This window comes from Periplaneta americana, chromosome 3 (genome assembly GCF_040183065.1).
Source record: "Periplaneta americana isolate PAMFEO1 chromosome 3, P.americana_PAMFEO1_priV1, whole genome shotgun sequence".
Lineage (NCBI taxonomy): Eukaryota > Metazoa > Arthropoda > Insecta > Blattodea > Blattidae > Periplaneta > Periplaneta americana.
In genome coordinates, this window is record NC_091119.1 from 21,031,730 (window position 1) to 21,053,468 (window position 21,739).

A 21,739-nucleotide genomic window follows, 5' to 3' on the forward strand; every position below is an offset into this window, starting at 1 on the left:
TTCTTTCTCTATTTCTTTTTTCATTTTTTTTTTTTCAAATTGCATGTTTCTTATTTATATCTATACACATTCATAAATTTAATGTCTACTACACCTTTTCAGTCTTGGCTGGCTTTTAATGAAGGAAGTTTATAGAATGAATAGGGTGGTCTCTGAATTTGTAATTATTGATAATAAATTAAACCAGTGGTTCGCAACCGGTGTGTCGCGCAGCCCCATGGAGTGTGTCACGAAATTTTGGAAAAACATAAATTTTATGCCATCCAGGAAGTCTCTTTACAACGCATTACTTTATTTACAACGAAGTCTTTGATGTGGTACATTTTATTTTGAGACACACTTTACCAATGAAACGTGAACACCTGCAACAATGCCCAGTTCAATTTTTCTGTCTGGCGATAATTCGAATGAAAGTGAACATCTGAAACAATGCTTAGTAATTCGTTTACTCTTCCCACTTAGTAATAAACAGAGTTTAGAATCGTCAGAACATATTGTTCAGTTTCAGTATACGTGTGAGCGGGTGATAGTGCGATCATTTTATCAAAAGTGCTTCATTTAGATTTTTTATGGACAAAATTTAATTAAAAAACTCAATCTGAATCAAGTTCTGGGTTAGATGACAGCAGTACTAATTCAAATAATGTGAGCGAAAGTTCCCCTCAGGATTTACAAAAACATACTTCGTTTCGTAAATATTATAGTGATGAACACTTTAAATATGGTTTTACTTGGCGTGAAGATGAATATAAACAAAATCTCAAATGTCTTATGTGCGGAAATATTTTGTCAAATCAGTTGATGGTGCCAAATAAACTAAAAAGACATTTAGAACTGCCGTTTTCAACGTCATACTTATGTCAATCAATTAGAATTTTCTACCATGAAAATAGTGAACTCTTAAACAAAATAACAGACTGCTGCATCTTGAAGATGATTTACGTGTTGACCTGTCAATCATAAGGCCACGTATAGAGAAACTCTGTGCAACCCACCAAGCGCAGACTTCACGTTAATTTAAATAGGTGAGTTTCCAAAAATGATAATAAAAATAGACAGGTTGAGATTTTTGACACATATCTTTGTTTTTTGTCTAATGTCACTCAAGTTGCTGCTTATTTTTTTTTTCGATTGCGTGTTAACATCGACCTATTTACAACACTGGATGTCCGACACTACACAAAAATTATTAGCAGGGGCGATTTCTCAGGGCATGCTATGCTTGCTGCGCAAGCCCAATATTTTCGTAGAATGTGTATTTCTCAAAATGGGATTACGTACATTAAAATTTATTTTGATTTTTGGAACATTGTATAGGCGTAATACCATCCGCAGGTTGCACACCGCAAGTATCGCAACGCTTGCTCGTTTCTCGGAGCTACACGAAAGACTTAGGAATAGCGAGATTATGATGCGCGCGCAAGTGCCTTCCTCCTTAGTCCGTCCTAGGCGCACATGCTTCTGTTATGTGTTATTTGAAGCTCTGGTCCGAGAGCTACACCAACGACTATTTAACGTTACACAGAGCAGTATTGACAGCGGGAATGTGCTGTGATTTTGCGAGTGCAATGCAATTGTATGAGCGGAATGCATATGTTAGCTGCTGCATGTATTATTAATTCTTAAACATTAATTTGAAGTATTGCAATGAGTTCGGAATTGTGTGTTATTGAAACCTTATTATTAAATCCATTTTCCCGAAGGACTATTCAAGAGAAGACAGACATTATAGAGAATATGTGCGCTCGTCCAGTGCAGCTCAATACAACAATGTGCATTGGTTGGCAGGGTCGAAAAAACTAAATAAACTGTTTTGTTGGCCATGTTTGTTATATTATATCGAACTTCTACATCTGATAAGCGAATATGACCCATGATTCATAATGATTTCATAATTATAAAATAAATTATTTATGTGGGTCTGATTATTTTTTTAATTATGAATTATTATATCCTCCCATCTTCCCCTATGAATAAAAAAGCAAGCCTAACTTTCGTGACTAGCATTCGCCCCTGGTTATTAGTGCTCTTTTCTGAAGGAACGCTCTGGTATTCCGGCACCTTTTTGTTACATTTTTCATCATGGAACCGAAATATGTGTGAATAACTATGTTTTTAATATTATTTTTCTTTGGATTCCGCTTAGACTTCGAAAGTCTTAGTTGGACGAAAAGAAAGTTAAAAATGACAAAATTCCTGTGCAGCGAACAGTTATCATCTCCCCGACCGCTATAAAATATTCAACACAGAGTTCCACTACCTTTCTCTCCAGAAGAAAAGCGCTGTTATTATTATATCATTACTAGTGGCTTGTGCAGAAAATGCTGCTGCAAACGAAGTTCGTTAGACGTTCAAATAAAAATTTTTCAGATTTATTTTCAATGAAGAATACTTGTCTTTTTGATAGTTATTTGCTTCCATAATAATGAAACATACTCCCTCTGAATTGACTTTTTTTAGGCCAAACACTTTCGCTTGAACCTATCCAACTTCAGTTTTTGAGTTTCAACGCGAAAACGCAAGTATCAATGTCAGGACGATAGCAGTAGCTATTTCAGGTCATTGTGGATTGTAGGCGAAAGTTAAAAAAATGTCAGGTTTGCTAAGCTTTCGAACAATAGCATTTTCGTATAGCTGCTGCATGTAGAACTTGAAATGTAGAGCGTAAAATCATTTTATCCTACTAAGAGATCTTGCTGAAATGATCTGGAGACTACAAAATTTTCTAGGCCTCTTATTTTATCAGTAAGTAATACCTTTTGATCTTTCGTTAGGAACTGTAATTTTTGCGCTCTCTCGAGCCAATACTGAAGACAATGACACATATCAATATCTACACTACACCGCCATTAAGTATATGAAAAAGACCCAACCCCACTGGGTTAATAAGTATAAAAATATTTGATTTTTAATAACAATATTATTATCTTACTTAAGTTTTGTAGTTATATATAGCAGCCACTCAGTAAATTATAGAAATGAAGATCTAAATTAAGATATTCTCTACATTTACTTACATAACCTCAAAACGTTTCACTTTCATGTCATCAATATAGCATCAATATTATGTACAATTAATGAAAAATAGATGCATCATGATATTAACTATAATAATATTTAATTTCTAATGATAATAATGTCATCAAACCACCTCAAGTTTCGTAGATTTGAATATCCAATACACATCTGTACTCAGAAAATTATACACTGCAGAATCAGTTTTTAATAACAAATTGAATTGAGTTCTAAATATGTCGGCAATCCTGCAGGTCATGGCGTTCGTGTAATAGCCTATTGTTTATTGTAGTGTGTGTTTTGTTCTGAAATTCAGTCAAGTCGGCCGTGATTCGATAAAATTAGTTCTCAAAACTTACAACAGATGGATTTTGGAAAATAGGAAAATTGTGTAGGAAAATTGACATTTCACTGAAAACTACTACTTTTCCGAAAAACTTTGTGTTCCAAGCTTCAAAATGAGGGGCCATTTATTAAAATCCGTTCAGCAGTTTTCCCGTAATTTCCATTATCAGTTCAAATTATATATATATATATATATATATATATATATATATATATATATATATAGATTTTTAATAAAAACAAATAAGTGTGTCGCGATATCGTGGACGTTCAGTAAAGTGTGTCGTCATTCAAAAAAGGTTGGGAACGACTGAATTAAACAACGCAAAGAATCGAAATATTACATATTAGTTAATTCAAACACTTGCTCGTGATAAAATAAAGATACACAACGACAAATACTGTGCTCCAACCACGAGAAAGTCTCTGCCGGATGAAACGGAGCGGGGTAATGCTGTGAATGAATGTTGATGTCATAAGATGTCATGAGGTCACACACGTGGGTACTCTTATCTCTATTGGCTAGCTCTCACAGCACAAACCATAACATTGATACATACATATCGATACTACCCTAGCACAGTCTACTATATAAAGTCGCGAAGCTCAATATGTAGTAAAAATGCAAACATGGGTAGTTGCCCACCACTAGGATCGCTACTATCGCCTCATCATCGCAGATCTCTCTCCTAGCAGCCGACAAAATATGTTACACTTTCGTTGTCGTGTTCTTTTGGAAAAAATTACCACCTTCCTTCCATTATTGAAATATTAAATGCATAAAGATAATTTATTATTTTAATGAATGCATATTAAATTCCACCATAAACTCGAAGATACCTGCAAGAAATAAGTTAATATAATTTTTGTTTGTGCAAAACGAACTGAAATTTACTATAATAGCTTCACTCATTCAATATTATAGCGATAGCGATAATTAACTATGAAACCAATAAATATTAATTTGCATTTCTCTTTACAACAATAATAATGGAAATATGAATTAATGGAGTAACTTACGTGTACCGGTACTTGTAGTGTAGGCTTACGTAGTTAAAGTGGGATGAGGTTAAGCAATAATAATCACACCAGAATTGGAAATAAAACGTGATCAATAAATTTTATTGTAACAGAATTTTTCTACGTCTCTAGTAAAGCAACAAATAAAAATAGCAACAAAATTAACAGCTATAATTTAAAACATATCCTTTGAGGAAAAAAGTAGGCCTAAGCAATAATAAACCCACCAGAATTGAAAATAAAACGTGATCAATAAATTTCATTAAAACAAGCTTAATTTTTCTACGTCTTTAGTAAAATAACACATAAAAATAATAACAAAATTAATAGCTACAATTAAAAATATATCCTCTGAAAAAAAAGTAGACCTAACCTTTATTTCTCTGGAAATTTAGCAGCCTAAGTGACAGAACTTTAACCGGTATCTAATGTCCTTCGGTTAGACTGAAACATTTCATTGTGAAATTTAAGGATATAATGTATTCTAACAGTCACAAAGAACTTCAAATTAACAGTTTTGTTTCTGCACAGCATTCTTGTGGAAACCCAGGAACCTTTCGGAATCTTTCGGAAATCGGAAAAAGGATAACTCTGGCCTCTTTCTCTTACTGTTGCTACAATTTATAGCACTACAAACGTCTCCTTCTTGTCCCATATTATTATTATTCCAATTATTATATTTTAGCCATTAACATTTTCATTATAACCAATAACGAACATTTCACAAGCATCAATGTGAAATACGCAACGAGCTAGCACTGGACAGAAATACGACACAGTCCAAAGTCGACCATGGACTGTCTATTGTTTCTAGTTGCTAACCGCTTGGAGCGCTTTATCACGAGATTTGCAAAAAAACACCTCAAGCTTCGCGACTGTATATAGTAGACTGTGACCCTGGTTACAAAATTAGATCACAGTTAATCTCCTGGTCTTTTAATCTCTTCATACAGGAAATAACATATGCAGGAGAGCGCATGGTTTTTAAACTGACGTTATAACGGTAATATAATTTATCTACTTCGTTCAAATAGATGACGCAATAGTAAGCACATTCCTTTCACGGTTGATCTCCTGGTTGGACAACAGTAGAATGTTTGTATACACAGTATGAAAATCAAAGATGGCGAAGAGAAACTCTGAATTATAACCAAAACAGAGAAGGAACGCTACATAGACGTTCGAGGAAGTGATGGAGAAATCGAACCAAAAACTACATAATTAACAGATGTTAACTGATGATGATGATGATGATGATGATGACGATGACATAAACAATGACGATGATGTGGACGATATTATACAGACGATGATTTTGAGAATAACGAAAATCCGGTGGTGGTGGTGGTGGTGGTATGAAAATTATTTTGATGGTGACGAAAAAGATGATGATAATGATGATGATAATGATGATGTGCTATATTGTGATTATATTGTACGTACCTCCGATTATCCAAGATATATCCGTCGTAAAAAATGGCAAGTTGCACTGAAGACTTAGGCCTACAGTTAGACGCAAAGGTGCTATAGTGTCACTCCTCTCCTCTGCACGTGAACTGCGCTTTATATAAAGGCGCGCAGCTGGAGGAGGGGATAACTAATAATTTCACAAACTGCTGCAATGTCTGGTAACTTCTTAGCAGCAATCACCATCCTGTACTGACTCACACCCTGATAAGTTGGCGTGACCACAGCTAAGATAAACGAAACGGACGTACTGGAGGTGTGAGCACTTATTTCCACGGAATATTTCGTATCAGAGAGCACTGAACTAGAAAGAATTACATGGACAAAGGAGCTTAACAGTGGCTCCAACTTTTAGAAAACATTGGCTGGGCAGAAACATTTGACAAGTTAAAATAAATAATAGTAGGCCTATTATTATTATTATTATTATTATTATTATTATTATTATTATTATTATCCCGAAAAGACTAAGTATATGATTATGTCTCGTGACCAGATTATTGTACGAAATGGAACTATAAAAATTGGAGATTTATCCTTCGAAAAGGTGGAAAAATTCAAATATCTTGGAGCAACAATAACACATATAAATGACACTCGGGAGGAAATTAAATGCAGAATAAATATGGGAAATGCCCGTTATTATTCGGTTGAGAAGCTTTTATCATCTAGTCTGCTGTCAAAAAATCTGAAAGTTAGAATTTATAAAACAGTTATATTACCGGTTGTTCTGTATGGTTGTGAAACTTGGACTCTCACTTTGAGAGAGGAACACAGATTAAGGGTGTTTGAGAATAAGATTCTTAGGAAAATATTTGGGGCTAAGAGGGATGAAGTTACAGGAGAATGGAGAAAGTTACACAACGCAGAGCTGCACGCATTGTATTCTTCACCTGACATAATTAGGAACATTAAATCCAGACGTTTGAGATGGGCAGGGCATGTGGCACGTATGGGCGAATCCAGAAATGCATATAGAGTGTTAGTTGGGAGGTCGGCGGGAAAAAGACCTTTGGGGAGGCCGAGACGTAGATGGGAAGATAATATTAAAATGGATTTGAGGGAGGTGGGATATGATGGTAGGGACTGGATTAATCTTGCTCAGGATAGGGATCAATGGCGGGCTTATGTGAGGGCGGTAATGAACCTCCGGGTTCCTTAAAAGCCAGTAAGTAAGTATTATTATTATTATTATTATTATTATTATTATTATTACTATTGTTGAGTGGGCTCGGGTCCGAAGGGCCCATATAACTTCGCGCCACTGGAACTTAACATGAAATAATGAAATATATTTCTCTTCTCTTAAAAAAGAAAATAGAAGAGAAATGAAATGGATTCCGAAATTCGGTTAAGGACAAAGCGGTATTTTCTCAAATAATATTTATGACTAGCCGTACCCGTGCGCTCCGCTGCACCCGTTAGAAATAAATATAAAGTAATTACATAATTAAAATAGGACATTTGATCCAGGGAACATTCGTGTTTGATAGAAGGTCAAATCGTTTAATATGTTACTTAATTTAAATTGTATTTAAATAATTAAAATGCGATCATTTTGGTCCAGAGACACTCATTTGGTGCAATGACAATTCCTTTAACATGTTTCTTAATTTTTATTACATACAACCATAGCTTAATGAACATTGACATCATTTAGATTTAATGTGTATATTTTATTTTACTTGTTATGGGTTTTCATTGAATTATGGTAATAACTTAATTTTAACCCTTGTTTTCTACGTATTCAGTAAATGGCGCTTGGCCCACTATGGTTCTGAACCCTTCAAATAACTTAAATTATATTATATTATATTATATTATATTATATTATATTATATTATATTATAATATATTATATTATATCAGAAGTTATTGTAATAACTAGAGCCGTGCAAAGGGAGCAGTTGTTCGAACACACCGGCAACAGGGCAAGGGTTGTAAATTCACCTTGTGTACCCGCAGAGGTCTGACTCTGCGGTACACAGGATAGCTGCTAGCAGTAGGTACAGCTTGGTAAAGGAAACGTCAGTACTGAAGAAAGATAACAATTCGGTTCTAGTGTTACGATGCCTAAGGGGGAGAAAATTCGTTCGGCAAAGTTTAAGGGTGCTATTCATAGACATTTCGCTAGCCCGCGCTACGAGCGTGCTAAACAGGATTCATATCATATCATATATCATATATCATATCATATAATATCATATCATATTATATCATATATCATATCATATCATATATCATATCATATCATATATCATATCATATCATATCATATCATATCATATCATATCATATCATATCATATCATATCATATCATATCATATCATATCATATCGCTGACACTGATTTATGTATACGAAAAACGTTAGTTCGCTGATCATCCACCGAAAGCCCGCGCTAAGAATGTCTATGAATACGGCCCTAAGAGATTTCTTTCCGAATATGGTGATATTTTTTTTTGTTGCAACGGAGATAAACTATTCTGTAAATTGTGTAAAATATCAGTTTCAGTAACTAGAGCATATAATGTTCGAAGACATGTAACTAGGGATGTACAAAAACGTGTTCTCATGAAGTTGAAAAAAAAAAAAAAAAAAGGCGAAACATGTGAGCAGGGTCACAGTTCTTCATCCGTGTTCCATGAAGAAATGTGTGATGCGTTTTGTTAAGCATTCAAGAAGATATGTCCTGGTGTATCTCTTCCTCCTTCTCCTATACTTACTCTATAGGGTTCCTGCTTGAAGGCCTGCATTTATTACTGTAAATATTTCGACCAGGTCCAGAATGTTATTCAATCATTTGATGTGAAAGATGCATTTGCAATACCAATAGCCCAACGTCTGTTGGTTGATTCAAGCATAAAACAACTATTGGAATACATTGAATCGAATTACGGGTTTATTTCTGATTGTGTAACAGCTTTAGAAAAGTCTGATACAAAACTGGTTGATCAGATTTCCCTATTGCGAAATGTCTGGAAGAAAGTGACTCAAGTAGACGATAAAATTTCTAAAATAATATCTACGAAAGTAATAAATATGTTGGAAAAAATGGTGGATATCATGAACTTTGCAAGATTAGTGACAGTATTTCTGGAGATAAAGATTCCTTTGAAGAACTAACAGAAATTGAAAAAAATGTTGTACAGGATTTTACGTTTGTCCCAGTTGTTTCAACAGACGTAGAAAGAAGCTTCTCCACATATAAGGCCATGCTATCAGATAGATGATAATCGTTTTCTGTTAATAACTTACAAATGTCATTTGTTGTGCATTGTAACAATATTTGGAAGAAAAGTGATAACGTATAACATGTGCGTTATTAACTCACAATCATTGTAAAGAAAAGAAAAAGACAAAAAACAATTGTTCAAGTGCTTTTGCGAATATAATATCATGAACCCGTTACAAATAAACAGTGATTTTGTTTGCGTTCTCTATGAAAACATATATGTAAAATATATATTATTTATTTAGGATGAAATAGTTAATTAGTTTTGTAATTTTCAAATCTTATTAAAGTATCTGTATAAAATTAATTGCAGAAACGTTAGGGAACTATGTCATTTCTATTGTGTCGTCTGTACGTCAACACATCGTGTACCTGACCGTCGCTTGTACACAGGGAACACGCCGAGTAACGTTGGAACCCTTGCTATGATGCCATTCCGTCTGTCATGTGCTCCGTCTGCACCGCTCTAGTAATAACATTATAGCATTATGTCCATCTAGAGAAACTACACTTTCCAATGGTGAAATAAGAATTAATTATACAAATCGGTTAATTTAGCTTCCGATATTACTTCATACAAACACAGAAACATTCTCTGTAGGCTAGCTTTCGTATCTTTCGATTGTTGCTGTCCAAGGCCCCTTATAGACGAAATCATTTGTTTTTTAATTCATTACACGGCCTTAGATGGCAGTTATTTTAATTTTAAAACTCATTTATCTCATTAAATATCAGTCCTATCAAAATTTGTCAAGGAATAAAACTTATCGCAAATTATTTTTAAAGAAACTTTTGTTATGTAACATGTGTCACAAAAATCAATAATAAGCGAGATATTTCGATTTATTTAATTCAGGCCCCCTTATAACCCCCCTTTTGAATAATGTATTTTGAATGCCATATAGCCTAAAATCTAAGTTACAACGAACTTAATTTATACTCCAATTTTCATCGAAATCCGTTCAGCCATTATCGCGTGAAAAGGTAACAAACATACAGACAGACAGACAGACAGACAGACAGACATACAAACAAAAATTTCAAAAAAGCTATTTTCGGTTTCAGGGTGGTTAATTATGTATGTTAGGACCAATTATTTTTGGAAAATCGAAAATTACCAGAAAAATTTCGGCTACAGATTTATTATTAGTATAGATTAGGGCACGGATTTCGATGAAAAGTCAACTTCTTTCTGAATAGTCGAAGACGATGCATAGTGCCAATTAGGTACATTCTCCAAGGAATATGTTAGATTTATGAAGTTTTTATAGGTCATTAAAATACATTAGTTCCGTGTTTTCGAGATTAAAGTAATTTTTTAACACTTAGATATAGTTTTATGCTACTTTGTTCACTTTACAAATTTTTGTAGGTCATTTTTACGTTGTCTGAGATTAAATGTTCATTTTTAGGTATTTTCTTTATAGTTATAGTGTAGCCATCCACATTTTCTAACTCAGCATTTTCCTTACGGATCTAGTTTCTTAGTGCGAATATTCTTCTAGAAAAAACTAATTGTAAACAATTTTAAATTACATTATTTTCTTGACTGCCACACTAGTCATACTATTCTTGACGTAATATGAAAGTTTCAGTGTGCCAACAAATACCACTGTTATTATTATTATTATTATTATTATTATTATTATTATTATTATTTTATTATTATTATTATTATTATTTTTATTATTTTATTACTATCATTTATTATTATTTATTATTACCATTTATTATTATTTATTATTAGTGCTTTTGATCGATCAAAATATTTAATCGACTATTTGAATTTAATCGATTAATCGATAGATTAATTGAGTTTTGATCGTGTTCAAAATATGTTTTAATCCTACTGTAATACACAATTATTCTTAAATTTAACTTGTGTTCAGTGATAAGCATAAGTATTAAATGAATGTTGCATATCTGTATATATTGTATCGTTACATTACAAAACAATATTTTAATTACTTACTAACATATTTATTTATTTTATTTATTTATTTAATTTATTTATTTTATTTATTTATTTTATTTATTGAATTTATTTATTTTATTTATTTATTTTATTTATTTTATGTAATTTATTTAATTCATTTTATTTATTTATTTATTTATTCGTTTGTTTATTTATTTAACTTGGTAGAGATAAGGCCATCAAGCCTTCTCTTCCCCTCTACGTGATGACAAGTGTTAAAATTGTATTATGAAAATATGTATGCCATTTCACTGGCACTGTTTATTATTTTACGATAGGTCACAAAAAACATTATTGGAACTGTTTACTGTGTCACTCGCTTTCACACGTTATAAAGTGTTAGATTACACATTTGCAGTAGTATCGCCTTCAGTTACCGCACATGGATTGAAGATATTCGAGTTTGACAACACTAAGAAAACAATGTAGCGATGTGATTCGTGAAAATGCTATTTAAAAGTGGTCTGTACAGAGAGAGACTCTAATTTTGGCACAAAAAACACTGTTACAAACAAATTAGCAGTAATGACTCCACTGGATGCCGAACAGAACACCTGTGTACAGGTAATGTGTGGTGTTTGATAACTTGATAAGGGTTTCAAAACTGCTGTACAGTACATACCTATGTGTAGCGAGGTCGTACGCCAACTAACACTGCCTGATTCCGATCTACAACTCGCAGTCCACTGGCAACTCGATCTCTGACTGGTTATGTAATTATACTGCCGCTGACCCTCTGTCTGCATGGATCCGCTCCTTTTATACCACAATGGTATTATGACGCAAATAGTGTTTTATCGCGTTCTTTGTTAGAAATTGTGCGTATTTTATATGGATTTCATAAACCTGATTAAACAATTTTTCGTTTTTTAATTGTTCATGATAGCTAATCAAACATGTAACGCGTGTATTATCATAAATCTTTGCACTCACCACTAATCAGTCTCTGAATACGGTAAATTGGGGGCATCATGAAGTTTACATACATCTAACATGACGTGATGATGATCTTGATGATGATGATGATGATGATGATGATGATGATGATGATATGTTGCAGAGATGTCTGGGCATTATTATTATTATTATTATTATTATTATTATTATTATTATTATTATTATTATTATTATTACTAGCCGTACCCGTGCGCTCCGCTGCACCCATTACAAATAAATATAAAGTAATTAATAATTAAAATAGGACGTTTGATCCAGGGAACATTCGTGTTTGATAGAAGGTCAAATCGTTCAATATGTTATTTAATTTAAATTGTATTTAAATAATTAAAATGCGATCATTTTGGTCCAGAGATTACTCATTTGGTGCAATGACAATTCCTTTAACATGTTTCTTAATTTTTATTACATGCAACCATAGTTTAATGAACATTGACATCATTTAGATTTAATGTGTATACTTTATTTTACTTGCTATATGTTTCCATTGAATTATGGTAATAACTTAATTTTAACCCTTGTTTTCTACGTATTCAGTAAATGGCGCTTGGCCCACTATGGTTCTGAACCCTTCAAATAACTTAAATTAAATTATATTATATTTTATTGTTATATTATATAAAAAGTGTGTTGATAACGGATGTAACTTACATAAACATTATTTTAAGAAGTACAGGAAACGAATATACAGAATAGCCTATCAAGCTTTCTGTGCATAAGAAGCTATTTTAATCTTACCTGTCCTCAGTTCACTCAGAAGTTACTGTAATAACATTATAGCATTATGTCCATCTAGAAAAACTACACTTTCAAGTGGTGAAATAATTAATTATACAAATCGGTTAATTTAGCTTCCGATATTACTTCATACAAACACAGAAACATTCTCTGTAGGCTATGTTTCATAGCTTTCGATTGTTGTTGTCCAAGGCCCCTTATAGACGAAGTCATTTGTTTTTTATTTCATTACACCGCCTTAGATGGCAGTTATTTTAATTTTAAATCTCGTATATCTCATTAAATATCAGTCCTATCAAAATTTTTCAAAGAATAAAACTTATCGAAAGTGATGCTTAAAGAAACTTTTGTTATGTAACATTTTTCACAAAAATTAATAATAAGCGAGATATTTCGATTTATTTAATCCAGGCCCCCTTATAACCCCCCCCTTTTAAATAAAGTATTTTGAATGCTATATAGCCTAAAATCTAAGTTACAACGAATTTAATTTATATTCTAATTTTCATCGAAATCCGTTCAGCCATTATCGCGTGAGAAGGTAACAAACATCCAGACAGACAGACATACAAACAAAAATTTCAAAAAAGCTATTTTCGGTTTCAGGGTGGTTAATTATATATGTTAGGACCAATTATTTTTGGAAAATCGAAAATTACCAGAAAAATTTCGGCTACAGATTTATAATTAGTACAGATAAGGATCTCGGTATATATATTTATTCTAAATTGTACTTTCATGAAGATGTTGATCATTTATTTAAATATTCACTAAGAATTCTTGGTCCCATTAGGTCTATTACTTATTCTTTTTCCTCTCCTGATACACTACTTACATTATATTATGCTTTAGTAAGGTCTAAATTAGAATATGCTTCTGTTGCGTGGAACTCTATTACTTTAATTGATTCAGCTAAACTAGAAAATATCCAAAGAAAATTCATTTCTCTTTGTGCGTTCAGATTTGTACCTAACTCCTCTTCTTTAAATTATGAAATATCTAGTAAATATTTTAACTGTACCAGTCTGTGTTCGAGACGTCAGGATATTGATTACACTTTCTTTAATAATGCTATTAATGGTGTCATTGATTGTGATTCTTTTATATAACACCTACCTTAGAATTCCCGTGAAAGATTTTCGTGGTCAAAGAATTTTCTTCACTAAATTATTTAAATCCCTTTCTCCAATAGCCAGGTGTATTAAAAGTGCTAATTTGCAAGATCTGATTTGATTTTACTTATGCATGATATATCCTTACTTGTTATTTAATATCTTTTATTATTTGTTAGATATTGCCATTTATTTTGTTGCATTTGGTGAATGATTAATGTTGACCATTATATTGATTGTATTTCATCTCACAGCCATTTCTGTCATTCATTCTCATCATCATTAATTGCTTTGTTTTGTTTTTTATTTTGTGCTAAACTGTAATTGGCTTTCTGCTGTTGTTTTGCACATTAATATTCGAAATAAATAAATAAATAAATAAATAAATAAATAAATAAATAAATAAATAAATAAAGACAAAGCATATTATGATTGTGTCTCGTGACCAGAATATAGTACGAAATGGAAACATAAAAATTCGAGATTTATCCTTCGAAGAGGTGGAAAAATTCAAATATCTTGGAGCAACAATAACAAATGAAAAGTCCACTGAAAGAATGATGGATGTCATTTGGAATACATTTTGCAGGAGAAGCAATTGAAAGTTTGAAATGCTTAGCGCTCAAAGTTTAACTGTGATTTTCCGATCACTACTGGGCAATGACTATCAGTGTTAATGCCATATAACTCTCTATGTACATTCTATATGTCTTAAGCTATGCATTGACAGTCTTGGTTCGTTTTAGACAAGAAAGTGACATCCATCATTCTTGCAGTGGACTCTTCAAATATAAACGACACTCGGAAGGAAATTAAACACAGAATAAATATGGGAAATGCGTGTTATTATTCGGTTGAGAAGCTTTTGTCATCTAGTCTGCTGTCAAAAAATCTGAAAGTTAAAATTTGTAAAACAGTTATATTACCGATTGTTCTTTATGGTTGTGAAACTTGGACCCTCACTTTGAGAGAGGAACACAGATTAAGGGTGTTTGAGAATAAGGTTCTTAGGAAAGTATTTGGGGCTAAGAGGGATGAAGTTACAGGAGAATGGAGAAAGTTACACAACGCAGAACTGCACGCATTGTATTCTTCACCTGACATAATTAGGAACATTAAATCCAGACGATTGAGATGGGCAGGGCATGTAGCACGTATGGGCGAATCCAGAAATGCATATAGAATATTAGTTGGGAGAACAGAGGGAAAAAGACCTTTGGGGAGTCCGAAACGTAGATGGGAAGATAATATTAAAATGGATTTGAGGGAGGTGGGATATGATGATAAGTAGAGACTGGATTAATCTTGCTCAGGATAGGGACCAATGGCGGGATTATGTGCAGGCTGCAATGAACCTCCGGGTTCCTTAAAAGTCAGTAAGTAAGTATTATTATTATTATTATTATTATTATTATTATTATTATTATTATTATTATTATTTCTTTATGGGTTATTTAACGACATTCTATCAGAACTAGATTATTTAGCGACGATGAGATTGGTGATAGCGAAATGGTATTTGGTGATAACGCCGAAAGTTGGCCATTAGCCTTACAGTTGGGGGGGGGGATCTCGGGCAGTAATAAGCCCAAGTGGGAATCGAACACACGCGGAATCATCTGACAAACACGCAAACCTCCTAAGCCACGCGGTGACATTGTTATTAATGCTATTTTATTATTATTATTATTATTATTATTATTATTATTATTATTATTATTATTATTATTATTATTATTATTATTATTATTATTCATTAAACTGTTTCGCATTCCGAAATTATGCTATTAAAATATAAAGAACTCTAAAATATTTATCTTATCAGGCATTCAGCAATATTAACAGCTCAGTGTCTGTACTGTACTTTGGAGTATAAATATGTCTAGAATATTGTTGTGGCATCCTCTCTCAACTGAATAACACATAAACGTCACAAGCGTGTACAAGGTCATGGACAAGGAGAATAATGAGTAGGTATGCTGCAGCCTATTACACTGGACTTCTGTAAAGGTCATGCTGCCTAACTCCATTTTTGTGTACAGTACATTGACTAATAGGAATGGCTCTGTACTATTCATTGGTTAACCACAAATAAGTATATTGTGTACGTTTTTATTATTCTTAAAATAATGTAATAAACGTAACAATTAAAACGTAAAATTATGATAATTAATTATGAAGGTATAAACACAACTCAACAATGTTGATGTCTTCTCTGGTATCTTCATGAAGAATGAAGAAATAATTTGTACAAATTCACAGGTTGTGGTAAAAGAATAATTAGAACTAAAGTATTTAGTTTTATGTTTGAAATAGTTTGGAATATGTTATAAATTATATGCCTCTATATATACACAGCTATTCTTGACGAGCCTATTGTACTGGTTAAAAAGCAGGAGACCTTGCCCTAATAGGATGTAATGGGCTTATTTATTTATTTATTTATTTATTCATTCATTCATTCATTTATTCATTCATTCATTCATTCATTCATTCATTCATTCGTTCATTCTATTTTATTTTATTTTATTTTATTTTATTTTATATTATTTTATTTTTTTGTTTAGTTTAGTTTAGTTATTTATCTGTCTATTTATTTATCTACCTATATAGTTATCTATATACATACATTTATTCATTTATTTATTATCTACTTATTTATTTACTTATCCATTTATTTACTTATTTATTTGCTTATTTATTTACTTATTCATTTGCTTATTTATTCCCTTATTTACTTATTTATTTATTTATTTATTTGTTTTGCTTGTCTCTTTGTTTTGTTTGTTTATTTATTTATTTATCTGTTTATTTATTTAATTGTTTAGTTACTTATTTGTTGAGTTATTTACTTACTTAATTATTTATTTGTATATGTATTTATTCATTTATCTATTTATCCATTTATGTATTTATCTATTGATCTATTTATTTATTTACTTATTATTTACTTACTTATTCACTTATTTATTTATGTATTTGCTTATTTATTTATTTACTTATTTATTTGCTTATTTATTTGCTTATTTATTTACTTAATTATTGATTTACTTATTCACTTATTTATGTAGTTATTCACTTACTTATTTATTTATTTATTTACTTATTTATTTATTTATTTATTTATTATTTATTTATTTATTTGTTTATTTTTTATTTGTTTAGTTATTTTTTCATTTGGTTATTTATTTAATTATTAATTAATTTATTTATTTACTTACTTATTTATTTAGTTATTTATTTAATTGTTAATTAATTAATTGATTTGTTTATTTATTTATTTATTTATTTATTATATACACACTGAAAATAAGATTAATTTGTATAAAATTCATACATCATAACTTAATGGGCAAAATATCTTAACACCGACGGATCCTTGATCTCCAGAGAACAAGGTGCCGGTGCAGGTGTTACGTGCTGTCTCTTCTCACTTTATAGATCTCTTGGATATGGAACAACAAGTTTTGATGGTGAAATCATTGCAATAAGGGAAAGTCTCAGGAATCTTCTATGCCACATCAATAAATTTAGGAATGCAGTTATATTGTCAGACTCCAAAGCAGCTATTCTATCAATAGTCTCTAAACACACACCTTCATCTCAAACAGCAGAAATAACTAAAATGCTCTCTCAATTAATATCACTCAATAAAAGAATTGTATTCCAATGGATACCATCCCATTATGGAATCCTGGGAAATGAGAATGCGGATGCTTAAGCAAAGAAGGGCAGCACTGCTACTTACAGACCTGTTACTAAATCTACGTATTACTCTGTGAAAAGATTTATTAAATCTGCATACTTAGACTTCAACAAACAAAATTTAATAACACAATCCCAAGGGGAAAAAATGGAACTCTCTGCATAAAAATCCACAGTTAATTCCCGATTTACCACGAAAATCGTCTGTAGCTGCATTTAGATTGGCAACAGGCCATGATTGTTTGGCCAAACACCTGCATAGAATTGGAATATATCAGTCCCCTAACTGTCCATTGTGCAACTCAAACCAAGAAATGGATTCGGAACATCTCAAAATCTGTGCTTCAGTGGCTGGTCATGATAATATCTTTGAAAAATATTGGAGTGCAAGAGGTCAAATGACTTCATTGTCAAATGCCTGGCTTTAGAAAACAACAACATATATCATAAATTATTAATTAAATGTGAATTCTGTTACTATTTTACGCCGTCATAAAATGAAGGCAATGATTTCAAAGCAATTGGTTTTCGATGGATAACATTTCAAGGGAACTCAATCTTTCTTGTGACTGGGTTGTTTCGGTATAATAATATATACTCATCTTAATGCTGAAAATTATCTCTCCAGTGATGCAGTTGTTCCCGGTTTTGACGGGATTAGTAAAGCAAATTTGTAAGTTTTACTCCAACTATTATGGACACTATTCTTATTCAATCATTTACGGTACCAGTTCATCCACAGGTTTATATTCAAATTCAAGAGAAGAATAGAGAGCAATCAGCTCATTCTTAGCTTAACAAAGTCAAATCATTTAATGTATGGACCTTTATTAAGCTTATTTAAGCAAGTATTTCAACACCATGATCATGAATAGAAGGAATTGAAACGCCTGTCTCAACTTCCTGATTCTTGAGAGTATAGTATACTGTATACATGATTATGATATAAGATATATGTGCAGAGATCCAAAGTATAGTATAATATACCTGAATTTGTACCCTAACTGTAACCTGCAGAAATTTTTCAGCATTTTTCCTTATTTAAGTGACTTTTTTTTAAGTAGAATGATACTTAATTTTAAAAATAAAACAACAAATATCTCAGAACTCAGGAGGATTATTTATCTTTATGAACTCATTGTATGCCATATATTTCGCACTGACAGTTTTTTTTGTTACTTATCTTATCTTTTCTCTTTTGTGCCTCCGCATTTCAAGGGAGGTTTCTACCTGACTTTACTTCGACAAGGGAGCCTTGTAAACAAAGACAAAGATATGAAAAATTGTCGACACAAATACAATGTAATAAAACAGGTAAATATACTAGAAGATTAGATGCCACATGAGATGAGACAACATTATTTCTTATCATATCAAACAAAACAAGCTCCAAAACAGACGCACAGCTGATAATGCGAGAATCGTAGAATTCACGTGCGTCAATACACGTAATCAAACAATGGAGTAGTCATAGTTACCTACGTTAAGATAACGTATCTAAAATCTGTGTGTTTACACATTTTTAAGTTATTCAAATAATAGATCACTCATTCTTTTAGGTAAAACTGACAAAAATAAGTTTAATATTTTAGAAACCATTATGTGTGTAATATATCATGAATTTAAGTAATTTTGTTCTTATATCATGTAGGTATAGGCCTACGTAAATTTCACTTCCCAGCGCAGTATCGCAAGCACAATACTGTATATCGAATTTAAAAGTAAAATCAGCTTTAATCAGCAAAGTGTAGCATGTGAAACTCTGATAATAGTGAAAAAAAAATGGTGTCACAAAAATAATACATATCTACATAGGCCTACTCATATTTGTTAAGCGCTTCGCAACAATAACATTCATTTATCGTGTTGCAAATGATATTCCTATTTAAAATTGCATTGTATGTATGTACGTATATATGTATTTATTCACACTGCAATGGGTGTATACCCGATGGCAGTGGTAACTAATTACACTCAATAAAGACAATAATAAACACAATTAATAAAAAATACAATTAATACTAATACTAATAATTAATACTAACAATAATAATAATAATAATAATAATAATAATAATAATAATAATAATAATAACAACAACAACAGGGAACATCCTAAATTAAATGAAGCACGATCGGTTAAAATAACATTTAAAGTAAATCTAATTTGTACCATAAACCTATGTTCGAACTAAAACCCACGATTGTCATATGTTCATATCTGCACAAGTACCTTTCAACATTACACTCATTTCGCTGTCAACTCACTCACTGCACTGGAACTACGACACATTTCACTGATTCTATCCTGATTTCACTAACACTTCAAAAACATTTCACTGTTCAAATACTTTGCACTGCCACTATAAACTATAAAGCTTCACTGACAGGAACACGTTTCACTTAATCAACACACTTCACTGACACAACACACTTCACTGACACAACGCCCTTCACTGACACAACATAATTCTTCACTGATAGAACACTTCAATAACAAAATATCAATTACACCCTTTAAATACTGTGTATAATTACCGTCTATTAGTAAAGCCCTTAAGCCTATTTTTAAATACATTTTTGGTTGTTGGTAAAGCCTTTAGTAAGTCTGCAGGTAAAGCATTCCAGTCCCTGATAGTACGATTGAGAAAAGAAAACTTTCCAGTGTCCGTCCTCTGTCTTCTTTCGCTCAATTTATAAGAGTGGTCGTTCCTTGAAGAGTAATTTGGCGGCTGCAACCTATTTTTTATTTCTCTCCAGGCAGGCTCACCTCTGTATGTTTTGAACAGTGCGCATAATCGAATTCGCGTTCTCCTGTCCGTGAGTGTGTCCCATTTTAATGGTGAATTTTTCCGACAACACTTAAGAGCCCGTTTTTTAATCTTTTCCAGTGTCTTAATATGTTCTAGTCTGTAAGGATCCCAACATGTAGCATCATATTCCATTACTGGACGTACTAGTGATTTATATGCAATCTCTTTGGATTTATTAGAGCCTTTTCTTAGTACCCTCATCACAAAGTGTATGTATGTATGTATGTATGTATGTATGTATGTATGTATGTATGTATGTATGTATGTATGTATGTATGTATGTATGTATGTATGTATGTATGTATGTATGTATGTATGTATGTATGTATTTATTTATTTACACTGCAAGTGGGCAAGCACCCGGTGGCAGTGGTATACACAATATAAACAATACGCAATACAATTATACAATACACAATACAATTATGTACACAATGCAATAAGAATACACAATACAGTTTAACACAATAATTACAATTAATAATAAAACATAAAATAACCTAATTTTACAATACAACCTACATATGGATAGGCCCTACATAAGTTTCAATAGTCTTTCACTTTACTCTCATCTCATTCCCTGTAGTGGCACTATGACGCATTTCACTGACACTTTGGGACACATTTCACTGACACTCTATAACACATTTCACTGACACTATAGAACACATTTCATTGACGCTATAAATTATCACTGATCGGAACTATTCACTGCACTGTAAAACCATAACTTCACTGACTCACCTCGCTTCACTGATACAACAGTTCAAATAAGACAAATAATTACACCCTTATGCATACTTATAAACAGAACTACATTTAGGCTAAACATTTCTAGTCTAAGGTCCTCTTACACGCTATTTTTAAATAATTTACAATTCAAACCAAGGGAGTAACTCGTCAAGCTAAATAAAATACATGTCACCTTAAAAAATTAAATGTTAAATGACATCGTAATTTTAATTTGCACTTTATACACAACTTTTTAAGTTCTTCTGGAATCTCCTTAAGGAAGGACAGCCCTCAAAGACCGCTGCAGGTAGGTCATTTCAATCATTTATAGTTCTATTTAAAAATGAGAATTGAAATATCATTAAAGAAAGATACTCATATTATTTCTCCCATTGTCATGTTTGACCTTCTTTCATGCACGTAACGACTAGTTTTTTTCTAGTAACTTGTTAGCATTGTATGAATTTACGTATTAGATATGCTTTCAGTTGTTTCCTGAAATGAATATTATCAAACAAAAGAGAATCTGAAGGATAACGTATTTGCGTCAAATGTTTGTGTAGCGATTATATTCCGCAAATTTAAATTCTAACATAGATACACCAGCGACGAAAAAATGGACGTA

The 21,739-nt window shown here is 31.9% G+C and overlaps 1 protein-coding gene across 3 annotated transcripts in view; it reads right to left on the bottom strand.

Moving 5' to 3' along the window:
* LOC138695829 (cytochrome P450 9e2-like) overlaps positions 1–21,739 on the bottom strand; it is a 449,657-nt gene that overhangs the window by 50,802 nt on the left and 377,116 nt on the right. The window contains exon 1 of one of the 3 annotated variants that reach the window (XM_069820095.1): positions 11,680–11,830. The exons of 1 other annotated variant lie outside the window; for it this stretch is intronic. The gene's annotated coding sequence lies outside the window, so the exon portion shown is untranslated. Of the gene's footprint in view, positions 1–5,823; positions 5,962–11,679; positions 11,831–21,739 lie in introns of those variants that run through there. One more of the 3 variants, XM_069820097.1, reaches the window with a different exon arrangement.